The sequence below is a fragment of the Oryctolagus cuniculus genome, chromosome 8 (genome assembly GCF_051225735.1).
Source record: "Oryctolagus cuniculus isolate XC-2025 breed Fujian yellow rabbit chromosome 8, ASM5122573v1, whole genome shotgun sequence".
Lineage (NCBI taxonomy): Eukaryota > Metazoa > Chordata > Mammalia > Lagomorpha > Leporidae > Oryctolagus > Oryctolagus cuniculus.
The window spans coordinates 64,526,024-64,543,674 of record NC_142874.1 but is presented as its reverse complement, the minus strand read 5'-3'; the positions used below and the strand labels follow the sequence as shown (position 1 = coordinate 64,543,674).

General features: G+C 36.5%; 1 long non-coding RNA gene across 11 annotated transcripts in view; it reads left to right on the top strand.

Moving 5' to 3' along the window:
- Positions 1–17,651, top strand: part of LOC138843425 (uncharacterized) — a 442,121-nt gene that overhangs the window by 335,281 nt on the left and 89,189 nt on the right. For 6 of the 11 annotated variants that reach the window (XR_016211948.1, XR_016211949.1, XR_016211947.1 and 3 more), the window contains one exon: positions 10,510–10,631. The exons of the other annotated variants lie outside the window; for them this stretch is intronic. This is a non-coding gene — a long non-coding RNA (uncharacterized LOC138843425). The remainder of the gene's footprint in view (positions 1–10,509; positions 10,632–17,651) is intronic. 11 annotated transcript variants of the gene reach the window in all.

Here is a 17,651-nt window from a genome sequence, read left to right as displayed (position 1 = left end):
AAGTAAGATAAAATGAATCAAAAGAAAGGAAAACTAAAAACTCTTCCTCAACAGTCAAGGCATGGGCTATTCAATGTAACTGCTTCTCAAAATGCCAATTTCACTTCTACAGGTTGCCTTTTAGGAGCTCTATTAGTTATCACAGGTCAGGGAGATCATATAGTATTTGTCTGTTAGGTAGTGGCTTATTTCACTAAGTATGATGCTTTCCAGCTTCATCCATTTTGTTGAGAATAACCAGATTTCATTTTTATTTTTTGGGTTGTAGATGCTTGGATGGATTCCTGGTGTTTCTATTTTGTTCCATCTGTTTTTATACCAGTACCAGGCTGTTTTGATTATAAATGCCCTGTACTATATCTTAAAATCTGGTGTTGTGATGCCTCCGGCTTTGTTAAAAGATGGCTTTAGCTATTTGGGGTCTCCTCTGTTTCCGTATGAACTTGAGTATTGTTTTTTCTATATCTAAAAAGAATGCCTTTGGTATTTTGATCGGTATCACATTGAATCTGTAAATTGCTTTTGGTAGTATGGACATTTTGATAATATTGATTTTTCCAATCCATGAACATGGAATATTTTTCCATTTTTTTGTATCTTCTTTTATTTCTTTCTTTAATGCTTTCTAATTCTCATTATAGAGATCTTTGACATCCTTGGTTAAGGTATTAATTTTTTTTGGTAGCTATTGTGAATGGAATTGATCTTAGAAGCTCTTTCTCAGCTGTGGAATTAGTTGTGTGTACAAAGGCTGCTGATTTTTATGTGTTGATTTTATATCCTGCTAATTTTCCAAATTCTTCTATGAGTTCCAATAGTCTCTTGGTGTTGTTTTTGGATCCCCTACATATAGAATCATGTCATCTGCAAATAGGGATAGTTTGAATTCCTCCTTCCCAATTTTTCTTATCTAATGGCTCTGGCTAAAACTGCCAGGACTATATTGAATAGCAATGTGAGAGTGGGCATTCTTATTGGGTTCTGGATCTCAGTGGGAATGTTTCCAACTTTTCCCCTTTCGAAAGGATGCTGGCCGTGGGTTTGTCATAAATTGCCTTGATTGTGAATGTTCCTTCTATTCCCAATTTGCTTTTCTTCATGAAACAGTGTTGTATTTTGTCAAAAACTTTTTCTGTGTCTATTGAGATAATCATACTTTTTTCCTTCAATTTGTTAAGATGTATCACATTGATTTAAAAATGTTGAATCATCCCTGCAAATTGGATAAATCTCACTGGGTGATTTATCTGGATGAATGATCTTTCTGATGTGCTGTTGGATTCGGTTGGCTAGTATTTTATTGAGGATTTTTGTGTCTAAATTCATCAGGGAAATTAGTCTGTAGTTCTTACACTTGATCTTAGCCAAAAGGCTGAGAAGCGATAGTCTGTAGTTCTCTTTCTCTGTTGCATAGTTTTCAGGTTTAGGAATTAAGATGACGCTGGCTTCACAGGAATAATTTGGGAGGATTCATCCCCTTTAAACTTTTTTGAATAGCTTGAGAATAAATTGAGGTCTTTGAGATGCATTGATAGCTCATTTATTTGGTATCTTTCCAGTTTATTGATGTAGGCACTAATAGCTATAAACTTCTATCTTAACACTGCTTTTGCTGTATCCCCAAAATTTTGATGTGTTGTGTTGTCATCTTCATTTGGTTCCAGAATTTTTTTGATTTCTCTTTTGATTTGTTTAATGACCCACAGTTCATTTAGGAGCATGTTGTTCAGTCTCCATGTGTTTGTGTAAGTCCTGCAGATTCCTGTGGTCTGAGAAGATGCCTGATATGATTTTGATTTTTTTTGAACTTGCTGAGACTTGCTTAGCCTAGCATGTGGTCAATCCTAGAGAACATTCCATGCACTTGTGAGAAGAGTCTGTATTCTGATGCTTTAGTTTGGAAAGCTCTATAGATGTATGTTAGGTCCATTTGGTCTGCAATGTCAATTAACTCCGTTGTTTCCTTGCCGATTTTCTGTCTTATTGATCTGTCCAGTGCTGAAAGTGGTGTAGTTAAATCCCCCCAATACTATTGTATTTTGTTTATTTATCCCTTTAAATCCATTAACATTTCTTTTAAATAGCCAGGTGCCCTGTAATTAGGTGCATATACATTTATACTAGTCACTTCTTCCTGTTTCATTGATCCCTTGATCATTACATAGTGCCTTTCTTTGTCTCTTTTTACAGTTTTTCTGTTAAAGTTTATTTTGTCTGAGCAAGCTTCTTCTAAGTTTATGTATCATCTGTTTAAATGTATTATTGGATTTCTATTTTCTCATTTGTAATGGTTTAGTCATAATGGCTGACAGATTCTGAGATCACTTTTGTATTTAAGAGAAGAGATAATACCAAATGTTTTCTTCTAATGTGTTCTTTAGATATATGAGGATAAAAATGGCCTTCCTTAAAATCCCAGAGATTTTCACTTTAATTTCATCTACCTGTCAATGTCACTTGGCAGTACTTGGGTACAAGGAACTCTGAGAAAAGGAAAGAAGGATATGAAAAAATATTGTTTATCTTGATAGCCTTAAACAGATAATGAGATCCAGCTCCTGGGGCTATGGGATGAGACTTCCTCTCTACACACTTTTAGTGATAAACTTGGAGGACAATTGAGCAGAAATCAGGGTCATTTTTATTTATTCTTTTGAGAACTGTCTATTGAAGTTCGTTGCCCATTACTCAACTGGATTGGTTTGATGTTGTTGAGCTTTTTTAAGTTGTTGATACATTCAGCATATTAATCCTTTGCCAGATAGGTGGTTTGCAAATATTTTTCCCATTTTGCTGGATGTCTCTTCACTCTATTCAACATACAGAGTACCAAATGCTGGTGAGGATATAGACAAAAGGCAACACTTACACATTGTTGGTGGGAATGTAAATTAGTGCAGCCCCTGTGGAAAACAGTGTGGAGATTTCTTAATAAATTAGGACTAGATTTGCATATGATCCAGGAATCCCACTTCTGGGTATATACACAAAAGATTTGAAAACAATGTATCAAAGATGTACTTGCACCATCATGTTTATAGCAGCACTGTTTATGATAGCAAAAATTTGGACTCAATCAAGTGTCCATCATATGAATGCCTAAAGAAAATGTACATATATATATATATGAAATATTATTCAGCTATAAAAATGAAATTCTACCATTTGTAGCAAAATGGATGCAACTGAAATATATTATATTGAATGAAATAAGCCAGACCCAGAAAGACAAATACCACATGTTCTCCCTTATGTGTGGGAGCTAAAATTTAAAAAAAAAAGAAAAGAAAGGAAAAGAAGAAGAAAATAAAAGAAAAGAAAGAAGTGACTGTTTGTAACAATATTGCTGCAAATGTAGTTTTGTAAAACTTTGTTTTATATCTTTGTCAAACCAGTGGTTAAGAATGTTACACTACTATAGTTTCAATGATCTGTGATGGTCATTTTTCCATTCAATTATTGTTCATGGCCATTATCTATATTCCTTCTAAACTAGGTTTCCTTTTTGCTTTTAACTTGTTAACTTGTTAAATTTCTTGTTATGTGAAGTATTAAGCTTTTTTACTGTAATATAAATTTAAGATATGTTATCTCAACAACTAAAATAAAAAAGAGAAAGAAAGGGAGAAGGATGGAGAGTAGTTGGGAGAGATGGAGAGAGAGGAAGGGAGGGAGGAAGAGAATATCATTGTTGATAGAATTGTATCTACAAATCACATTAAATCTTAAAAACTAAAATTAAAGTAAAAATTTTAAAAAGGAACTTAATTTAAAATGGTATTAAATAAAAAGTCACTGAAAAAAAAAACATGAGGAAGCAGGAGAAAAATAAAGAAGGTGTATCTTTATATGTGAAGAGTTCTGTCATTTAATAAATTAAGAAAAATCAGTAGCAGTTATTCAAACCAAAAGAAAACATCATAGTATTGATGAAAAAGTGGTGGAGGGCTAACACAGAAATTTTGTGGGACTGACCACTGAATAGAAAATTTTAGCAATAGTAAGTGGCCAGATAATTAAAAGACACATTGTATCTTTCAATATATTTATTTTAAACTTTAAGTTAGTATAGAATTAATTTTTCATAACGCATATAGCCAATGAAGTTGAGAATTTTGGTCAAGAATTGTCAACAATTTTTTGGTCAACGTTATATAATTTTTCCATGACATTAAGGAATTCATTGTAATCTTTATTGATTTTAAAATGCAGTTTCCTAATAGCCTTTTATAGAGGAGATGAGAGAAAAATGATTTTCATAATAATGTTAATATTATTTTTAGTTTTCTAAATGGAAATTTGTACTGATAATGCAACATCAATAGACTAAACTTAGCATCTTAGCATTAAGTCAGATCAGTGTCACAAATCTACAATAGTCATTGTACTCTTTATTATTATTTTTTTAGATTTATCTATTTGAAAGGCAGAGTTACAGAGAGAGGGAGACACAGAGGTCTTCATCCACAGATTCACTCCCCAGATGCTTGCAATGGCCAGAGCTGGGCCAGGTCAAAGAATGGAGCAAAGAGTTTTATCCAGGTCTCCCAAGTGGGGAGTGGTATTTGGGCCATCTAAAGCTGCAAGGTCATCAAATTTCTTTCTTTTTTTTTTTTTTTTTGACAGATAGAGTTAGACAGTGAGAGAGAGTGAGACAGAGAGAAAGGGCTTCCTGCCGTTGGTTCACCCCCCAAATGGCCACCACAGCCTGAACTACGCCAATCCAAAACCAGGAGCCAGGTGCTTCCTCCTGGTCTCCCACGCAGGTGCAGGTGCCCAAGCACTTGGGCCATCCTCCACTGCCTTCCCGGGCCACAGCAGAGAGCTGGACTGAAAGAGGAGCAGCCGGGACTAGAACCCGGTGCCCATATGGGATGCCAGCTCCTCAAGTGGAGGATTAGCCATGTGAGCCACAGCACTGGCCCCAACGGTCATCAAATTTCTAAATGTCCATTTCACTCCAATACATTACAATTTAGGTATTTTATTAGTTACCTCAGATCAGGGAAAACATATGATATCTGTCTTTGTAGACTGGCTTATTTTACTAAGTATAATGATTTCCAGTTGCATCCATCTTTTTGCAAAAGACAGGTTTTCATTATTTTTTTGTACAGCAGAGTAGTATTCTATAGTTTATATATACCATAATTTCTTTATCCAGTCAACAGTTGATGGACATCTGGGTTGATTCCATATCTTTTCTGTTGTGAATTGTGCTGCAATAAATATGGGGTATAGACAACTCTTTCAAATGCTGATTTCTTTTTGGTTTGAATAAATTCCCAGGAGGTGAATGGCAGGATCAGATGGAAGGTCTACACTCAGATTTCTGAGGTATCTCCATACTGTCTTTCACAGTGGCTGTTATAGTTTACATTCCCATGAACAATGCATTAGAGTATCTTTTCCTCCATATCCTTGCCAGCATTTGTTGTTTCTTGTTTTCCGTATGCCAGTCATTCTAACTGGCTGTTAGAATGAAACCTCATTGTGGTTTTGATTTGTATTTCCCTGATGGTTAATAATCCTGAACATTTTTTCACTTGTCTGTTGGCAATTAGAATTTCCTTTCTTGAAAAATGCCTTTTCAAATCCTTTGCCCATTTCTTAACTGAATTGTTTGTTTTGTTGTTGAATTTCTTGAGTGCTTTATAGATTGTGAATGTTAGTTGCTTAGTTTGCAAATATTTTCTCCTATAGATTGCCTCTTCACTTTGCTGAGTCTTTCTGTTGCAGTACAGAAGCTTCTTAGCTCAATGTAATTCCATTTGTCAATTTTGGCTTTGATTGGTTGTGCTTCTGTGTTCCTTTCCAATAAATCTTTGTCTATGCCATGTCTTGAAGAATATCCCCAATGTTCTATAGTAATTTGATGGTATCTGGTCATAGCTTTAGGTCTTTGATACATTTTGAGTGGATTTTTTGTAAGGTATAAAGTAAGGTCTAGTTTCATACTTCTGCATGTGGAGATTCAGTTTCTCCAGCACCATTTGTTGAGGAGATGGTCCTTGCTCCAATGATTGATTTTAGCTCCTTTGTCAAAGATAAACTGGGTGTAGACGCATGGATTTATTTCTGGAGTTTCTATTCTGTTCCACTGGTCTACATGTCTGTTTATCTGCTAGTACCAATCTGTTTTGATTACAACTGTCCTGTACTAGTTCTTGAAATCAGGTGTTGTGATGCCTCCGGCTTTGCTTTTGTTGTATAAGCATGCTTTAGCTATTTGATGTCTCTTGTGTTTCCATATAATTTTAGCATCATTTTTTCTAGATCTGCAAAGAATGTTGTTGGCATTTTGATTGGTATCACAATGAATCTGCAAATTGCTTTTGGTAGTATGGACATTTGGCCCAACTGACAAACAAAAAGAGGGAGAAGAACCAAATAAATAAAATCAGAGTTGAAAAAGGAAGTGTAGCAGTAGTTCTCACAGTAACAAAAAGAATCCTCAGGAATTACTACAATGAGCTGTATGCCAACAAATTGGGAAACCAAGAAGAAAAATATAAATTCCTAGATACATACAATCTACCAAGATTGAGTCATGAAGACATATAGAACCTAAACAGAGTAATAAAGACCCACACAACAAAGAAAATTCCAGGACTGGTCTGCTTCTCTGCTGAATTCTACCAAACATTTAAAGAACTAATTCAAATTCTTCCAAGCTAGTCCAAACAATTGAAAGGGAGAGAATCCTCCAATCTTCCTTATATGATGCTTGCATCACCTTAATTCCTAAGCCAGAAAATGATACAAAAGATAAAATGATACAAAAGATAAAATGATACAAAAGAAAAACAGGAATAGACCAATATCCCCAAAGAGCATAGATGCAAAAATCCTCAACAAAATATTAGCTAATCAAACCCAACAACATATCAGAAAGATCATTCACATGGACAAAGTGGGATTTGTCTGTGGTGTGCAGGAATGGTTCAGCATTCACAAATCAATCAATGTGATACATCACATTAAGAAACTGCAGAATGAAATCTATACTGTTATCTCAATAGACACAGAGAAAACATTTGATAAAATACAACATCCTTTCGTGATGAAAACCTTAAGCAAATTGGGCATAGAAGGAACATTCCTAAACACAATTAAGGCAATTTATGACACACCAACAACCAGCATCTTATTAATGGGGAAAAGCTGGTAGCATTCCCACTAATATCCAGAACCAGACAAGGTTGCCTACTCTCACCATTGCTATACAATTGAGTCCTGGAAATTTTAACCAGAGCCATTAGGAAAAAAAAATCAAAGATGTACAAATCGGAAAGAAGGAAATCAAACTACTCCTATTTGCAGATGACATGATTCTATAAATAGGGGATCCAAAAGACTCCACAGAGAGACTACTGGGACTCATGAAATAATTTTATAAAGTAATAGGATATAAAATCAATACAGAAAAGTCAATAGCCGTTGTATACAGACAATGCCATGGCTGAGAAAGAAGTGTTAAGATCAGCCCCTTTCATAATAACTCCAAAAAGAATTAAATATTTTGGAAAAAATGTAACCAATGATTTCAAAGATCTCTACAATGAAAATTACAAAGGACTAAAGAAAGAAGTAGAATACATTAAAAAAAATTGAAAAATCTTCCATGTTCATGAATTGGAAGAATCAAGATCATCGAAATTTTCAGTTTTGATGTAGTCTAATTTACCTATTTTTACTTTTGTTGTCTCTGGTCTGGTGTCATATCCAAGAAGTCACAGTCAAATCAATGTTAGGAAGCTTTTCATCTATTTCTTCTTTTAGAGTTTTGGAGTACTAGCTCTTATGATTCAGGTTTAATCCATTTTGAGTTATTTTTCATATATTGTACAAAGTAACGTTCCATCTTCATTCTTTTGCTTATGGACTTGTTACACATGTTTTTATCTCAATAATAAAAACCCTTTGAACAAGGTAGAAAGCATATGTAACACATTTGACTACATTTTGAAGTATCATAGTTATCTTCATACTTATGAAATGATTGATTAACAATGGAAATGACTGAAAAAGCATTTTTTTGGTAGAATATTATTTTTTAAAAGAATGATAGGACTTCTTTCATTATTCAGATAAAGGTCTTTACAGATATCTCTTTAAGATGATGTGATTTTTACCTCTTTAGCATAACAACTGAGGTAATAAGTTCTGGCTAATGATAAAATTACAATTGAAAATAAGAATTTTTTGAAAAATTCATCATCTATGAGTTTGACAGCTTCAAGCTTGACTTTTCTAATGTGATTGGCAGTCATAATAACAAATGTAGTTTTTAAAAAATACTGTGTAATGAAATGTGTCAAAACTTGTAAGATTTACTGAACTCAAAAAAGGAAAATTTTGAAATGACCAACAATTAGATGACATTATAATTAAATGACATTAAAAACTCATATATAGATAAAAACTCCATTTAAATTCTGTTAGATGGATTTTAATGTATCCAAATATAAAAATTCACTGATAGGGTTGCAGATTTCACATTACAATTTAACTTTGGAAATTGTTAGACTTTTGATGTAATGTCAAAAAGAATATAATTATCTAAAAGCCTATCAAAATATTTCTTCCATTTAAAACTCTGTAACAATATGTGAGATTTGATTTCTACCGGGTACTTAAACCACAATAACATATTGCAACAAGTTGAATATAAAACCAAATATGAAACTCTAGCAATCTTACATTGAGCAAGACATTGAAGAGCTTTGAAAATATTAATATAATGCTAATGGGATGTCATTGCTCCTTGCTGTCTCAGGGAATACTCCTACCTATAGCTAACAATCTTACATATAAATATTCAAATAATGTATATCTCTGATATTCTCTGTATGTGAAATACATATGTATCATAGAATCATAAGATTATACTTGTACTTCCTGTCCTACTTTGGCATCCTAGTGATCTAGATTTCCCTGGGTAATCTCTCTTCTAATGAGGATGTTGACTCTCTTGATTCTCTTCTGCTTATGTGCTGATTGTTATTAATCTTTCAAGCATACTGGCTCCCTTCCCTGCAATCGTCTGTACCATAAGCATAAAAATATCTTCATGCATTTTCCAAATTCTCCTTCCCATGTAATTTTGGTCCCTGGTCCTGACAAATGCACACAATGAAGTACAATACCTTCAATCAGGAAGAATTAGAATAGTGACACAGTATATGACTCATAATGTCCTAAAATGGAAGGAATATTAGAATTTTGAATAATAAAATGTTTATATTATATTTGAGCAAACTTCAGAAAAATCAATGGAAAAATGTGATGTGAAGATAAATTTTTTTTGGTGACAACATTTTTGAAATCTATGCATAGTCTTTTTCTAAAGATTTGTTTATTTATTTGAAATGCAGAGATACAGACAGAGAAGGTGTGGGGGGGTAGAGAGAAAGAGAGATAGAGAGAGAAAGAGAGAGAGAGTCTCTTCCATCTTCTGGCTCACTCCCTAAATGGCTGCAGCAGCTGGGACTGGGCCAGGCCAAAGCCAGGAGTCAGGAGCTTCTTCTGGGTCTCCCACATGGGTGCCGGGATCCACGCACTTGGGTCATCTTCTGCTACTTTCCCAGGCACATTAGCAGGAAGCTGAATCAGAAGTGGGGCAGCTGGGACTTGAACCATTAACCATATGGAATGTTGGCAGTGAAGGCGGAGGCTTAGCCTTCTATGCCACAGTGATGGCCCAATCTTTTCATTATATATATATATGTATATATATATTTCATAGACTTTATATAGTTCCTTGTATACATGAATTTAATTTTGTAGGCAAAATAAATGATGTTATAAACCCTGTGACTCTATGTAATTGAGTCTATCTTCTAATTCAACTTTCCACAAACTTTTTGAAGTACTCTCATGTTATTAAGTTAATAATATGGAAACTATAAACTTTCAAAATAATTTCACTATAAAAAGTACAAACTTTTATGTGTATGAAGCATTTAAATTTTTATTTATTTTATTATAAAGGCAGAGAGACAGTGGTGAGAGATATAGAGAGATCTCACACCTGCTGTTTCATCCCCAATCAGGGCTGGAGTAGGCCTAACCTAGGAGTGGGGAACTCAGTATGGACCTCCTATCTATGTGGCAGGAACCAAATACTTGAGGCATTATCTACTGCCCCTAAGGATGCACATTGGCAGAAACTATAGTTGAGAGCAGATCCAGGTCTCAAACCTAAGTGCTCTGAAGCAGGATGCCACCTACCAGGCAGTGTCTTAATCACTGGATGAAACACCAACCCTGGGTAGGAAGCATTTTAATAGGCTATAATTATAACTTGACACATTTAAAAATTGGATTAGGCAAAAGGTTCTGAAATATGATACTGAAAGTATGCCAAAAACTAGATATGAAGATAGTTTTATAACTGTAAAATACTAAATATGAATGAGTTATTATCTTAAAGCAAGATGATTTTGTGGTATCTTATATCATATTAGAAAACATTATGTATTACAAAAATATTTTCCGTACTTCCAGGATGTCTAAAACGTTTCCTTAGAGATGTTGCTACCTTTAACAAATCACGGAATTTAACTGGTCCCAGCTACCATTGGAGGCAGTGTACCCTGGAGGACGTTTGTTTGGCTTGTGCTGGACAGGTGAGCCAGCTTCATTTGATTAATTCTCTTAGGAATCCAGTGGGGATGTAGATGCATTAATTTAACTTATATCTATTGACTGCCTGCTATGCACCATGCTCTGAATTAGATGCTAGGGACTCATCTGTTAATAAGACACAAAATTCAAAAGGTGCTTTTTCCAGGAGTTTTCTGTCTGGTGAGAGAAAAAGGCAATAAACATGCAAAGAATATATGCCTTCAGGCAGTTACAGATTTGGTGAAATAAAACAAGGTGGTGTGATAGGAGGTGGAGACATTAGCTAAGGGATTATGAAAGCATTTTTCTGGGGTGATGACTTTGACCTGGAACCCCAGTTTGAGAAGGAGCTCAACCTTATGAGTGTTGAGCTAATCTGAATAGGGACGTTTTCTCTGCAAAGGCATGCAGTTAGCAAGAAAACAGAGAAAGAAAAGTTTGTTGGGTGCATCAGTTAGAAACACCTGAGTAAGTAGATTAATCAGACTTGGCTCAACTACTGTTTGGTAAATCTCAACATTATCAGGACCATGTTCGTGACTCTCTTGAACCCTGGTGTGCTGGTGTCACCCTATGAGAGGGCATTGTTAAATTTTCAGGAATTTGGGAGCAGTTGTGAAATAGAAATTATTAAAAATAAAGTTTTGTGGGGCTGACAATACAGTGTAGCAGGTTGGGTGGCTGACTGCAGGGTCAGCATCCCATCTGGTCACCGGATCAAGTCTCAGCTGCTCCACTTCTGATCCAGCTCCTTGCTAATGTGCCTGGGAAGGCAGCAAAGAATGGCTGAATCCCCTGGGCCCCTGACACCCATGAAGCTCCTGGCTTTGGCCTGGCCCAGCCCTGGTCATTGCAACCATTTGGGGATGAACCAGCTGATAAAGCATCTCTCTTTCTCTCTCTTTGTCTCATTGTCACTCTGTAACTCTGACATTCAAATAAATAAATATTAAATAATAAGTTTTGTGAAAAATATGTTAAAAATAAAAGTAGTAAATACAAAGAACTCATCACTTTCTCATTATTTTTACCTTTCACTATTATCTGTGCACTTGAGTCTATTTCTGTCCATTGGAACTATACGGTGGAAATACTACACCAGCAAGAGTTTGTGGAAAATTGAGTTAATATATATTTATGTTGGTGCAAGAAAAACTGAAATCCTTGCATAATATTTTTATTTGAAAGGCAGAGTGGACAGTGAGAGAGTGAGACAGAGAAAAAGGTCTTCCTTTTGTCGTTGGTTTCACCCTCCAATGGCCACTGCGGCCGGCGCGCTGGGGCCAGCGCACCACGCTCATCCGAAGGCAGGAGCCAGGTGCTTCTCCTGGTCTCCCATGGGGTGCAGGGCCCAAGGACTCGGGCCATCCTCCACTGCACTCCCTGGCCACAGCAGAGAGCTGGCCTGGAAGAGGGGCAACCGGGACAGAATCCGGCGCCCCGACCGGGACTAGAATTTGGTGTGCCAGTGCCACAAGGCGGAGGATTAGCCTATTGAGCCACGGCGCTGACCAACATAATATTTCACAGTACACATTTTCCATGAACTTTTTTGTAGACTCCTCATATGGATTTCAGTATTTTGGCACCAAAATTACCTAATCTTTTAATTCCATTTTCTATGAGCTTTTTTGAAGTGCTCTTGTATAATGATGTGTTCATTGTGCACCTCTTCCTGAATTGATGGGGAATGATGTCACTTGTTGGGTTTAAATAGTCCCTTGTGGAAATGTTTACAACAAGGAACTCAGCGTATGCTACATGTAAGGGCTGAGCTCCTCAGTAGGAACACTGGTTGTTTAACACACTATTCCTCTTGAGGGTCACTCTTTATGGTAGCAAAATATCTGCTGCAGCTACAGATCTGACTTCCACAAGGCTGCAGGAAGGGTGAAGGTGGAGTGGGAATGGAATGAAAGACAGGTGGTGGTAAAATTGACTCTCCAATTAGAAGATTACAATCAAACATGCTGCAGGCCGTTTATGTCTGGTTGATGATAGGTAGAAGGGAGCTGGAAGTGTGGGTTGACTAGTTCAATCAGGAGTGCCCCTCTATTTTTAAAAATATTTCTTTGTTTATTTGAAAGGCAGAATTTCAGACAGAAAGAGAGACACAAAGAGATCTTCCGCTGCTGATTCACTCCCCAAATGGCTGCAATGGTCATGCCTGGGCCCGACTGAAGCCAAGAGCCAGGAACTTCTGGGTCTCCCAAGTGGGTGCAGGAGCCAAAGTACTTGGGCCAGCTTCCTCTGCTTTCCCAGGCCATTACCAGGGGCTGAATCTGAAACAGAGCAGCTGGGACAAACAGGTGCCCATATGGGATGCCAGCAGCACAGGCAGTAGCCCAGTCTACTGCACCAGAGTGCAGGCCCAAGGGTGTCCCAGTATGAGGAATGTGGAAGACTATATGACCAGAGAACAGGAAATAGGAGGTGCAGATGGAGAAAAACGTGAATAGAGAGCAGACAGCATCTTGTCATGATGGATATCTTTTCAATTTGTCAAGTTTGAGCCCAGTTGTTTGTAAGAATTTTTTGGCAACAAAATTTTTTATAATATCCCGTTAGTGACATTGTTCACTTAAGAAATTCACTAAATGGTTTAGAATATCTTCTATTAAGTATTTACCATTCCTGGCCACTAGGTTTTGTTTATTTGTATTTCATGAGGAAAAGAAAGAGACAGGAGATAATCTGGTTAAAGTCAAAATTGTAAGTATTATCTGGGGAAAATTGCTGTTTTCAGGTTTTGATTATAGTGTTTCATCTGAGGAAGGATAAGGAAAAAATTAGAAAATAAAAGATAAATTTGACACCTTAGCCTTAGGCTTCTGCATTAAAATAAGTGGAAAATAATGCTCATATATCAAGGGAAATAGGTTACAGGCTGAAGCATGCAAACCTCTTCACACAACCAAATGTGCTGTCCAAAAGAAATTAATGATATTCTACTTATTTTCATTGAAATAAGGTTAGACACTCGTAAAAATTTAGCCACTGAAGGTCCAATTGAATTAATTGAACTTCCTTGGGAAGGAGAATGCCAGTTATTGCTTTTCTATTTTTCTAAACTTGTTGCTATTAAATTACAATAGGCACTTAAAACTCATGAAAGCATTGGCCATGGCACTGGAGTCCCTCTGCTGCCCAGCTCCTATGGGGAAAGGTCTCTGGCTTAGCTAATGGTTCAGAGTCGGAGACTCCAATTTTAGAGCTTTTACTTTCTGATGGATGAAAAGAAAGAAGGATGTTAGCATGGAAAATATGAAGTCTTTTTGTTTTCGAGTGCATTTTTTTTCCTTTTCCTTTAAGATTCATTGAAGTACTAAGGGCCGTCTGGGGAGCAAAGATAATTTCTAGCTTAAAAGAACACTGATCTTAAATGCAAAACATGAATAGTGGGGCAATGGCAATCAAAATGAAGAGAAACGTTGCTAATCTCTTTCATTGAAGAAGCCAGCAACTTAAATTCAGTAATCGGCCCCTGCCCCTTCCATTTTCCATGAGATATCAAAGTAAGGCAGGCGCTTCACATCCGACAAGAAATATACCAGAATCAAGATTTTCTCCCCTGTTGTCACCAACAAGTAGCCTGAAATAAACACTGTATTTTAAAAAGAAATTTGACTGATAGCTCCTGTTTGCCTTTCAAATTATCATTTCATTTCTATTTCCTGTAGTTCAGCATTTTCTTTCAGAGAGCTACATTGCTGGTCAGAAAGGGAAACTTAATGCAGATTCAAATGGTGAGAAAATGATGGATATTCTGTACATATCATTTTGGATGCCAGAATTACAGATGATGTGTTAACCTGTGACATGCTCTTCTGATCTCACAGTTTTTTATATGTCAGAAATGCTAAGAGTAATAAAAGTGTAAAAAGCATAGATACTGTTTTCTGTGAGATCTGTCCATCGACTTACTTGCATTCCAAAGAACATGGAGAATCCCCAGAGATGCTGCCATTTTGGAAATCATCTTAACATTTCTCCTAAAAGCAATATATCGGCTGCAATTTGAGTTCTTTAAATTATTTACCCAAATAATTTATTGGTATTCTCTTGCTTCAGCTTCCCAACAAATTTATAAGATAGGAATATTATCTCCTTTCTACAGATGAAGAAATTGGAGTGTCAAAAACTGAGTAATATTGCACAGCCAATAAGCAGTGTGATTTAAGACCCTGTTCTTGTAGTTACTACAACTTATTGATTCTCAACATAAAACATAATGATAGGCAAAAGAAAGCTGTACTACAATGAATAAATATATTTGGTCCCTCACTATATGAGCCTTTTCTTCATAACTAAAAATGGCAAAATGGGAATGGGTGGAGCCAGGTACCCATGCTGTACAGTTATATGTTCTTGTCAGTGAGTGGTAGAATAGAGAAGATGTAAAGCTAATGTCAGGAAGAAATTGGTGAAGAAAAATATTGGACCAAATGAATTTTAATGATCATAGTCATTTTGAAAACTTTCTTTTTTGTTTTCTTTTTTTTAACTTTTATTTAATGAATATAAATTTCCAAAGTACAGAAAATGGCTTCCCCCCCATAATGTCCCTCCAACCCGCAACCCTCCCCTTATCCACTCCCTCTCCCCTTCCATTCACATCAAGATTCATTTTCAATTCTCTTTATATACAGAAGATCAGTTTAGCATACATTAAGTAAAGATTTCAACAGTTTGCTCCCACACAGAAACATAAAGTGAAAAATACTGTTTCAGTACTAGTTATAGCATTAAATCTCAATGTACAGCACACTAAGGACAGAGATCCTACATGAGGAGTAAGTGCACAGCGACTCCTGTTGTTGACTTAACAAATTGACACTCTTGTTTATGGCCTCAGTAATCACCCCAGGCTCTTGTCATGAGCTGCCAAGGCTATGGAAACCCCTGAGTTCACTGACTCTGATCATATTTAGACAAGGCCATGGTCAAAGTGGAAGTTCTTTCCTCCCTTCAGAGAAAGGTACCTCCTTCTTTGATGACCTGTTCTTTCCACTAGGATCTCACCCGTGGAGATCTTTCATTTAGGTTTTTTTTTTTTCCCCCAGAGTGTCTTGGCTTTCCATGCCTAAAATACTCTCATGGGCATTTCAGCCGGATCCACATGCCTTAAGGGCTGATTCTGAGGCCAGAGTGCTGTTCAGACATTTGCCATTCTATGGGTCTGCTGTGTATCTCACTTCCCATGTTGGACCATTCTCTCCCTTTTTGATTCTATCAGCTAGTATTTGCAGACCCTATTCTTGTTTATGTGATCCCTTTGGTTCTTAGTCCTATCATTACGATCAATTGTGAACAGAAATTGATCACTGGGACTAGTGAGATGGCATTGGCACATGCCACCTCGATGGGATTGAATTCGAATCCCCTGGTATGTTTCTAACTCCACCGTTTGAGGCAAGTCAGCTTGAGCATGTCCCGAATTGCACATCTCTTCCCTCTCTTATTCCCACTCTTATATTTAACAGCGATCACTTTTCAGTTAAGTTTCAGCACTTTAGAAGAATTGTGTTTGTTGGGAGGGCCTTTATTACTGTTTCAATTTCTGTTTCAGTTATGGGTCCCATCAAGGTGGCATGTGCCAATGCCATCTCACTATTCCAAGTGATCAATTTCAGTTCACAATTGATCATAATGAAAGGACTAAGAGTCAAAGGGAGCACATAAACAAGTCTAGTACCTGCTAACACTAACCGATAGAATAAATAAAGGGGAGAGTGATCCAACATGGGAAGTGAGATACTCAGCAGACTCATAGAATGGCGGATGTCCTAAATAGCACTCTGGCCTCAGAATCAGCCCTAAAGGCACTCGGATCTGGCTGAAAAGCCCATGAGAGTATTTCAGGCATGGAAAGCCAAGACACTCTGGCAAAAAGATCTCTGTGAGTGAGATCCCAGTGGAAAGAACAGGTCTTCAAAGAGGGAGGTACCTTTCTCTGAAGGGAGGAGAGAACCTCCACTTTGACTATGACCGTGTCTAAACAAGATAAGAGTCGGAGAACTCAAGGGGCTTCCATAGCCTTGGAAACTCATGACTGGTGCATAGGGAGATTACTGATGCCATAAACAGGAGTGTCAATTGGTAAAGTCAACAACAGGAGTCACTGTGCACTTACTCCTCATGTAGGATCTCTGTCCTTAATGTGCTGTACATTGAGGCTTAATGCTATAACGAGTACTCAAACAGTATATTTCACTTTGTGTTTCTATGGGGGTGCAAACGATTGAAATCTTTACTTAATGTACACTAAACTGATCTTCTGTAAAAAAAAAAAAAAGAAGAAGAAATTATCAATTCCCAACTTGACTCTCACTGGGATTAAACATGACAATAGGTCTGATCTGATTTCATCATCATTTAAAAAAAAATCATCTATTATTTTTCACTTTATGTTTCTGTGTGGGAGCAAACTGTTGAAATCCTTACTTAAGGTATACTAAGCTGATCTTCTGTATATTAAGAGAATCGAAAATGAATCTTGATGTGAATGGAAGGGGAGAGGGAGTGGGAAAGGGGAGGGTTGTGGGTGGGAGGGACGGTATGGGGGGTGGAAGCCATTGTAACCCATGAGTCATACTTTGGAAATTTATATTCATTAAATAAAAGATAAAAAAAAAGAATTGTGTATTGATTACAGTATTCAACCAAAAGTATTAAGTAGAACAAACAAAAAAAATACTAAGAGGGATAACATATTAAGCTGCTCATCAACAGTCAGGGTGAGTGCTGATCAAGTCACCGTTTCTCATAGTGTTCATTTCATTTTAACAGTTTTCCTTTTTGGTGAAAACTTTCTACAGATAATTTTTAAAAATGCCTAAATGTTTGAGGAAGCATTGGCTATTACTAGGCTGTGGCTGCTGGTAACTATAGATCACAAAGCCACAGAACTCAGTTATAATTTTAAAGAATTAGAATTCATTTTTGTTCAGAAATGAGATGACTCCATATACTATATATTTCCTGTTAGCTTAAAGGTTTTGTATGTTTAAACACTTTAATCT